The following is an 8,198-nucleotide window of genomic DNA, read 5'->3' as shown; positions in this document are numbered from 1 at the left end:
CCTGCTGCTTTCATTTTTATATGGCATATTCTTTTCCTAGTGCTGCTGTGAAAAATTACCATGAACTCAATGGCTTAAAACAGCATAAATTTATTACCTGATAGTTCCAGAGATCAGAAATCTGAAATGGATCTCACCAAGCTTAAATCATGGTATCAGCAGGGTTGTGTTCCTTCTGGAGGCTTAGGGAGAATCTATTCTCTTGCACTAGAAGCTGCCTGCACTCCTGGATCTTGGCCCTTCATTGTCCAAGTCAGCAGTGCAGCATCTTCCAATTTCTCTGTCGGACTCACATCGTCCTTTCTCCATGTCATACGGAGCCTGTGATTATATTGAGCCTGCCCAGATAATCCAAGATGATCTTCAAATCTATCTCCATTGCCATGTGAAGTATACCATATTCATAAATTCTGAGGATTCAGATGTGGACATTTTGGGGCCATTACTTTACCTACCACAGGGGGCTCACTCCACTATGCTAGAAGCTGCCTTCTGTCCTTGGAAAGGCACTGGACCGTAAGAGTCATCTTCAGAGGAACGGGTAGAAGCCACAGCATCCAGATCAGGATGGAATGTTGATTGAGGCCTCTTTAGGAATAGTCTGTCCTGCTCAGGTGGGATTGGAAAGGAAGGGAAGACAGTGGGTGTGCGGTGGCATTTGACAGCAGTTGCTCTCCCCCAGCTCCCCAGTCTTAGCATCTGTCTCAGAGGGTTGGCTTCCCATGCTATGGTCAAATACACTCTCAGCCCTAAAATTCAAGTACACTCAGCCAGATGTTCAGAGCTGTCTGGACTGTGCAGGTTCTGACCCCAGTGGTCCTCTGTAGAAAAATAGTGGGCTTAAGAGGGTGCCTCTGTCCCCCTCCCCATGAATGTGACCTAAATTCTAGACAAGAGCCTCAAGGGAGGGAGATGTTGGATGGTTTTGTGATTGTGGCTCATGAAATCATGCTGTTCTTTCTCCATTTTCTTTTTATTTATTTATCTTATTTTAATTCTTCCATGAGAGAGAGACAGAGACCCTCCAACAGGGTCCCTATGCTATGATACACCTCCAACCTCAGCCAGCCTGGATTACAGGTATGTGCATGTCTGCTGTGCTCAGCGAGGTCCTGAGATGTGAATTCAGGACCTTTCTTGTACGGGCCAGTTGTGTCACCACTATGCCATTGTCTGGCTCCTCCTTTTTCCTTGTAAAAGGAACAGTGGACTTAGAGCTTCTCCCTTTTGGAAGTCAGTCTTGGATTAGCCTCCATGCTGACAAATCCAAGCACTGCCCTGTGTCTCTCCAGGAATAATGCTAATGTACCACAGCCTCCTTTCTCCTAAGATTCCTGAGCGGCTGAAAACCAGCCTCCAGACCCCCCCAGTTCTCAGATGAAGCACAGTAACCCACTTTTTCACAAGCCTGAGCAGGCAGGCTGTACCCTGGAGGATGCCTCTGGCTGATTCTATCCTCGTTTATAAAATTGGGGCCTTGTCAGTGCACAGCCTGTCCCTTGGTAACCTAGCTAGGATACTCAAAGCAGACAGGAACTGTGGCTGTACCCTACCTTAGGATAAGAGAGACAATTTATGGAACCCAGGTACACAGTGTTTCAGAAAAGCAAGGAATATTGAAGAACGGGTTTCAAGGAAAAAGCTGGCCTGGGTGTGGGGTGGAGGTGGGAAGAGAGGCCAGAGGGAAATGTCAGTGAGTAGGCAAAGAATGGAAACAGACCTAGGAGCAGAGAGCAACGGAGTGAATAAACTCATCTCCCAAAGTTGTTGAATTAGGGAAATTAAAAATATAAATTAAATAATGCATCTGTTCTCTGAGGTCCCTTCCAGCTTTAAAATTTTTATGCTTCCATAAGCTTTCAGGGAAAAGAATAAACGAACCACTAATATCAAAGAGATTTTGAAAGCTTTAAAGGTTTTAGAAGCTGAATGTAACAAGAGCAAGGAGGTTTGCTGCACAGGCTAGAAGGCCTAGAGGGAAAAGTGAGTGTTTGGTTCTCCGTTATCTGAATGGAAGCTTATCCAAAGCAGACTCTGCTTTCAGGCACTTACACTGGATCTCCTCTGCCGTCTTAAGCCCTCAGAACAGGGATATTGTTTCCCTCTTACATCAACAAGAGCTGCTTTAATCCATCATGTATTTCCACTCCCCAAAGACGTGAGGACTAGTCAAGAGGGAGTGAACGGCTTTCTGGCTTCCCCGTTGGTACCCCTGACGAGGGCCATCCTGCTGTAAGCTGAGGCTTTAAAGTGCATTCAATATGACAATGAGGGAGTGGGTCTCTCTCTCACCCCACTTTCCTCTAGTTTTTCTTCTTTTATGTGGGAACAGAGCCATCCTGGCATGTCTTTTTGCTATCTAAGAAATAACAGAAGAGATTTAGAAGTCTGTGACATATATGGGAGGGGGGTCTTCAAAAAGTCCATAGAAAATGTGTATTCTGGGCAATGCACATTATAAAAAAGCTATACATGGGCTTCCTTTTTTTTTTTTGCACCAAAATAAAACTCATACTTTAATTCCATTTTCCATGAACTTTTTGTAGTCCCCTTGTACTGTCTTACTGATGCTCTATGACCATTGTCATACTAAGGTCAAAGGGACAGAAATTAGAGGTGATCTTTAAAATCTATTAAGTTGAGGGCAGTGATGGTAATTTCTTAAAGTTGCACATGAACTATCTCCCACATAGTTATCAATGTCTGTTCATCATTATAACTCTAGGGTCAAGAGCGGGACCTAGACACAGTGGATATACACAATCAAGATTCATTGAGTGAATGAATGAATACTTTGTATTCATAGGCACTAACTTTGACAGTTTGTGAATAAATTCATCTTTTAAAAGAAGTTTATTTATCCCTTCCATAAACAATAGAGGGGAAGACAGTATCCCCTTCAGGGTCTTGATGCCATGATTCACCCCCAAGTCTTCAACCAGTCCCAAATCATGGGCACATACATGCCTGGTACACAGACTTGCACTGGGAATCTTCCCATGTGGGATCATCTTGCAGAGCATTGATTTTTACTGTGTACCCCTATCTGGCCCTGAATGAATTTATCTTGGTAATGTTCCCTATAAAGTCAATAAATGTAGTGATAGGGATATTCCATGTTAAAGACAAATTCATAATTTCAAAGCTTCCAATGAAAGACCCAGAGCTGGGTCAGCCCATGGCATGGTGGTTAAGATGGTTGAATTTCACATGGCTGACAGCACAGTTTGAATCCAGACCTGGTGGCTTGTAAAACATTCAGGCGTTTGCATGTGCATGCCTAAAATCCTGAAGGGAGAAATGGAGGAGACAAGATTGTGGCATGACCATCCCTCATTGGGAATGCTTTCTCACTTTTCCTTTCATTCTTTCTTTTTATCCCCACAGTGAGTACACATGCCCTCGAGCAAATTGGAAAAAGAAAAAGAAAAAAAGAGAGAGGGAAGAAAGAAAAAGAGAAAGGAAGAATGAAAAGAAGAAAAAGAAAGAAACAAAAAGAGATCCAGAACCATCGCCCTTTGTTAAACAGGTTTAACATGTGGATATGCAAAAAGTAGGACTAGGTGGGACAGATGGGCATGAGTAGAGAGCAAACCTGGTCTGTAAAAGGCATCAGTAAGCAGAAAGGAGGAGGCTCAGAGGAAAGCACAGGCTGTGAGAGAAGTCCCTGTGGGAGGCAGTAAGCAACACATTTCTAGGATCAATGACGTTCAATAACAATTTTGGAATTTTCTTCTGATCTCTGCTTTTATTCTATTCTTTGAATCCCAAATTTTCAGAAAAAGTGCTTATAAAAATATAAGTCTTTGTAAGGTCAATAGAAAAGGAGGAAGAATGGGGTCTGGGATGTTAATCTGGAGAAAGGGGACGACTGACTAAGGTGCAAGACTGGTTATGGACAGGCATATGGAGTCATAAAGTGTAGTGTGTCTTGAGAGTGACTAGGGACAAACACACTACACTGGGGGCAGGCTAAATAATGGTCCTTCTTTTTATTTATTTATTTATTTGGAGAGTTTTTTGCTATAAGGCACGTGTGCTCACCAGAAAGACAGAGTGAGACAGAGAGACAGAAAGTGAGAAATTACCCACCAGGGGGGATGACCACACAGCAATCCCTTCTCCTCCATTCTCCTCTCAGGATCTTGGGCACACACGCACACAGGCCTGGCGTGAGTTTAAGCCACCGGGTCCAGGACTTGAACCGCAGCTGACTACATGGGAGTCCAGCAACACAGCCATTACTCCAACTGCTGGTCCCCAATAATGGCCCTTCTTAAAGGTCCCTGAAGTATGTGAATGTGTTCCTTCCACAGCCAAAGGGACAGTATGAAGATGTGATTAAATTAAGGATCTTGATATGGGAAGATTATCCTAGACTCTTTTGGTGGCCAGTTCAACTACAGGACCCAAATAAGAGAAAGCAGGAGGGTCTGAGTCAGAAAAACTGTGAGAATGGAAGCAGAGGTTGGAATGATGAAGCTATGAGCCAAGGAATGCAGGAGTCTTCTAGAAATTGGAAAAGGCCAGGAAAGGGATTCTCACAGAAAGCCTTCACAAAGAACATGACCCTGTAGACACCTTAATTTCAGCCCAGTAACATCCATTATGGCCTTCTAACTTCAAGAACTGTCAGATAATAAATTTGTGTTTTCAGTCTGTAAATTTGTGGTAATTTGTTACAGCACCAACAGCAAACTAGTACAATACCTTTGTATTGTGTTAGAGAATCAGAAGAAACCCAGTTCTTTTTTTTTTTTGGAGAGGTTTTTTTGTTTGTGTGTTTTGTTTTTTTGCTATAGGGTGCGTGCGCTCGCCAGACAGACAGAGAGAGACAGAGAGACAGAAAGTGAGAAATCACCCCCCAGGGGGAATGGCCACGCTGCAATCCCTTGTCCTCCATTCTCCTTTTGGGATCTTGGGCACGCACACACACGTGCCCAGTGTGAGTTTTAAGCCACCAGGTCCAGGACGCGAACCACGGTCGACTACATGGGAGTCCAGTGACATAACTATTACGCTAATTGCTGGTCCCAAGAAACCCAGTTCTTGAAAGAAGGGAATCAGAAAAGTTCAGATGAATAGATATGTGGGAAGTGGTGACTTTTGATCATCTGAACGTTCTAGTTCTGTCATAGGAGGTTATAGGTAGTTCATTATGACTTCTCTTTCCCCATCTTATCTGTTTAACAAGGGAACCATGAAAAAGCTGGGGGAGATGGGGGCTGGAGGAGATGGAAACTGTCCTTCACAAATACTCAACTCTGGTCCCTTCCATCAGCCATCCAGTATCAAGATCCCATGTAGAAAAGGATCGATGGGCAGGTTCTATGATTAGACAGCTAAGTAGAAGGCAGATCCTTAAATTGGAAAGCTGGGTGGAGCCTTCCTTCAGGATTGCCATTTCACAGATGGACTGAGGTTCAGAAAATTGACTTATCCAAGGATAAAGAGTTAATATAGGGATAAATGGAATCATAACTTTAGACTTCTGATTTCCAAGTCTGTGCCCTTTGCTCTAGAAATATCCTTGCAAAGACCCGAGCCCTTAGTATTGGGCTGTCTCACTCAACTGCAGGCAATGTTTTGCTGAAATGAACAGGTAAATGAGGCAGCCAGTAGTGCTCCTGGGATTGCCTGGGATCCAATGGCCATCTAGTTACCTCTCCTTCATGGTGGCAGACCCTTGGGGACATTGGAATGGGTGTCCACGTCTGAGTAGGTCATTCCAGGACAGTGGATCTGGGCTGTGGGAACTGGGTTCCCTACCTCTCCTAAACACCCTTTACCACCAGAGTTGCCATCACCCCAGTGGGGCACCCTGGGGGATCTTTGTGGGGCTGTTTGTCTTCTCTAACAGTAGTTTCCCCTTCCTCAAATTTGCTTATCCTGCATGGCCTATTTAACATCTAACATTTAACATTCCTTCCTGGCCAACACCCATGGACTAGGGTTTCTCTGTTGGTGGAGTCTAAGAACCATCAGACTCCACATCTACATTCTTGGATTGATGATAGTGTGTCCTCCTGTTCTCCGGATGTTTGCATCCATCCATTCTTGTGTTCCATAGTCTTCTGAGCACTGCTGTGTAGGCAGAGAGTGTCAAACCCTGGACCATGCATCCCAATCCAGGCCTGTAGACATGTGACAAAGGCTGCTGAAGTGCTCTCAGCATCAAAGTGGAAGAAGGAAGTCCTGAGGAACCCCCTCACCTACGGCCCCTTCCTAGTACTTCACTTTATAAGAACCTTCTTTGAGTTTTTAGCACTGGGTTTAAGATGGTAGTGGAGACAACATTTCTGCTATTAGGAGAGTTGAGTGCAACAATGTCAATATGACTGTTCACAAGTGCTCAATTCTCAAAGAACATTTCTTCTAGCGCCAGGGAGAAAAGTATGAGGTTGCTTTTGTGACAGACGCCCCCACAGATGAGCAAGGTGTGCCCTTGTGAGTAGCATGGCAAGCTGGCCCAAGGTGAAGCTTAGCTTTGGAGCAGTGCCATCCATGTTGTTCCTCCACAAAGCACAGGTCTTCCATAGAGAAGGGAGGGCATGCTGGATTCTGAGGTACTGGGCACCAAAGGAGAGAGGCTGAGGTGGTCGTGTGTGGGAAGGGTGCGACCAGGCAGAGGTAGGTCAGGATGTGAGTGGAGGCGTGTGGCATTACTCCAACATCCTAGAGAAGTTTTCATACCTCATCCAAGTAGGCAGCTGGGGTCTGTCTCTGAGGGCAACAGACAAAATAGCTTTCTAAGTCTAAGGGACTTGTTTCTAAGGTCATTCCAATATGTCAGCTCCCTGGGTCTCCCAAGTACTTCTTCCCACTCTTTAGCCGAGGGCCATACCCTCTTCCTCACTCACATGCCAGAGCCTTTCACTGGAGGCTGAGAAGGCAGAGCAGTGTGTATAAGGATATGAGCAGGGATCTGTTCAACACAGTGGAGAAAGCCCAACAAGTAAATACTCATTGGGGAAACCAGGAAACACTCCTTGAAAAATTAACAGTGTGGCTATAAGTCATCCTCTTAGCTTAGTGAAATGTTTTAAAATATGTATTAAGTACTTATTGTATTCAGGGTATAGTGGATAATAAAAAATGCTTTATGTGACCTGGTTCCTGTCCTCCAGGGCTTGATAATCTAATATAGGACATAAGCTATATATATATGCAAACAGTAACAATGCAAGGCTGAATATGTGAGGGATAATGAATATTAAAACAATTTAAAAGAGAGATGCCCCTGTTATAGTCAAGGCTTCCTGGAGTGGTGGCCTTTACAGTAAGTTGTGAATGCCTTGTAGGATTCAGTCAGCTGGTGGAGGGAGTAGAGAGGGCAAAGGGGAAAGAGGGAAGGGACATAGTATGTTGGGGAGATGGAGAGTGGATTGTTGGGCCAGAGCCTTTGAAGCATGAAGCTGGAACAGTCAGTAGAGGCCAAGTGGTTAAAGACTTTGAGTTGTTGGCCTGAGGAAATTAATCTTTTGGTAAATAAGGGAGAAAAGCTGAAAATATATGGGAAAAGCAGAAACACAATCAGGGTGGCAGCTTTCTGGTTATTTCAATGAACAGCAGGAACCTGGTACTTAGAAAGAGGATTTCTTTTTTGGCTTGATTGCTTTCTTTGCCTGGGAGTATACGGGGCCTTCCTGCACTGTGGGACTCTGACCTTCTTTGGCTCTCTGCTCCAGGGAGCCTGACATGTTCATTTCAGGGAACGGAGCATGAGACAGGGACCTGTGTGGATAGTAAAGCTGTCACCGGGCAGACGTTGGCCAGTTTTACGTCATGCTGCACCTTCCCTAAGAACAATACGCAAGGCTAACTCAGGCAGGCTGAGAAATGAAATCTTTCTCCAGCCCCCAGAATCTACAAGAAACATGTTTTTCTTTGGGTAATGGGGCTAGGGCCCAGGGGGGATGGGTACTGAGCCAATTTTATGATGTTAACAATTAAGTGACTCCAAATGGAAGTGGGAGAGGATCTAATGATCATTTGACTTACAGTGTATTGTGTATTTAGGCAAAATGTCCTGCACAAACTTAAATTCAAATCCCTTTACCAGGGAACCAGCAGTTAGCGTAATGGCTATGTCGCTGGACTCCCACGTAGTCGACTGCGGTTCGTGTCCTGGACCCGGTGGCTTAAAACTCACGCCGGGCGCGTGTGCGTGCATGCCCAAGATCCTGAGAGGAGAAGGG

General features: G+C 44.7%; 1 protein-coding gene and 1 long non-coding RNA gene across 3 annotated transcripts in view; one reads left to right on the top strand and one right to left on the bottom strand.

Moving 5' to 3' along the window:
- The window catches only part of LOC102481179 (uncharacterized), a 67,787-nt gene extending 64,370 nt beyond the window's left edge, over window positions 1-3,417 (top strand). For both annotated transcript variants that reach the window (XR_001370967.1, XR_335679.1), the window contains exon 9: window positions 3,388-3,417. This is a non-coding gene — a long non-coding RNA (uncharacterized LOC102481179). The remainder of the gene's footprint in view (window positions 1-3,387) is intronic.
- SHISA6 (shisa family member 6) overlaps window positions 1-8,198 on the bottom strand; it is a 380,723-nt gene that overhangs the window by 93,495 nt on the left and 279,030 nt on the right. The window lies entirely within an intron of this gene.

The sequence above is a fragment of the Tupaia chinensis genome, unplaced genomic scaffold, assembly GCF_000334495.1.
Source record: "Tupaia chinensis unplaced genomic scaffold, TupChi_1.0 Scaffold000493_1, whole genome shotgun sequence".
Lineage (NCBI taxonomy): Eukaryota > Metazoa > Chordata > Mammalia > Scandentia > Tupaiidae > Tupaia > Tupaia belangeri.
The sequence above is the reverse complement of the archived record's forward strand: the minus strand, read 5'-3'. Positions and strand labels throughout refer to the sequence as shown.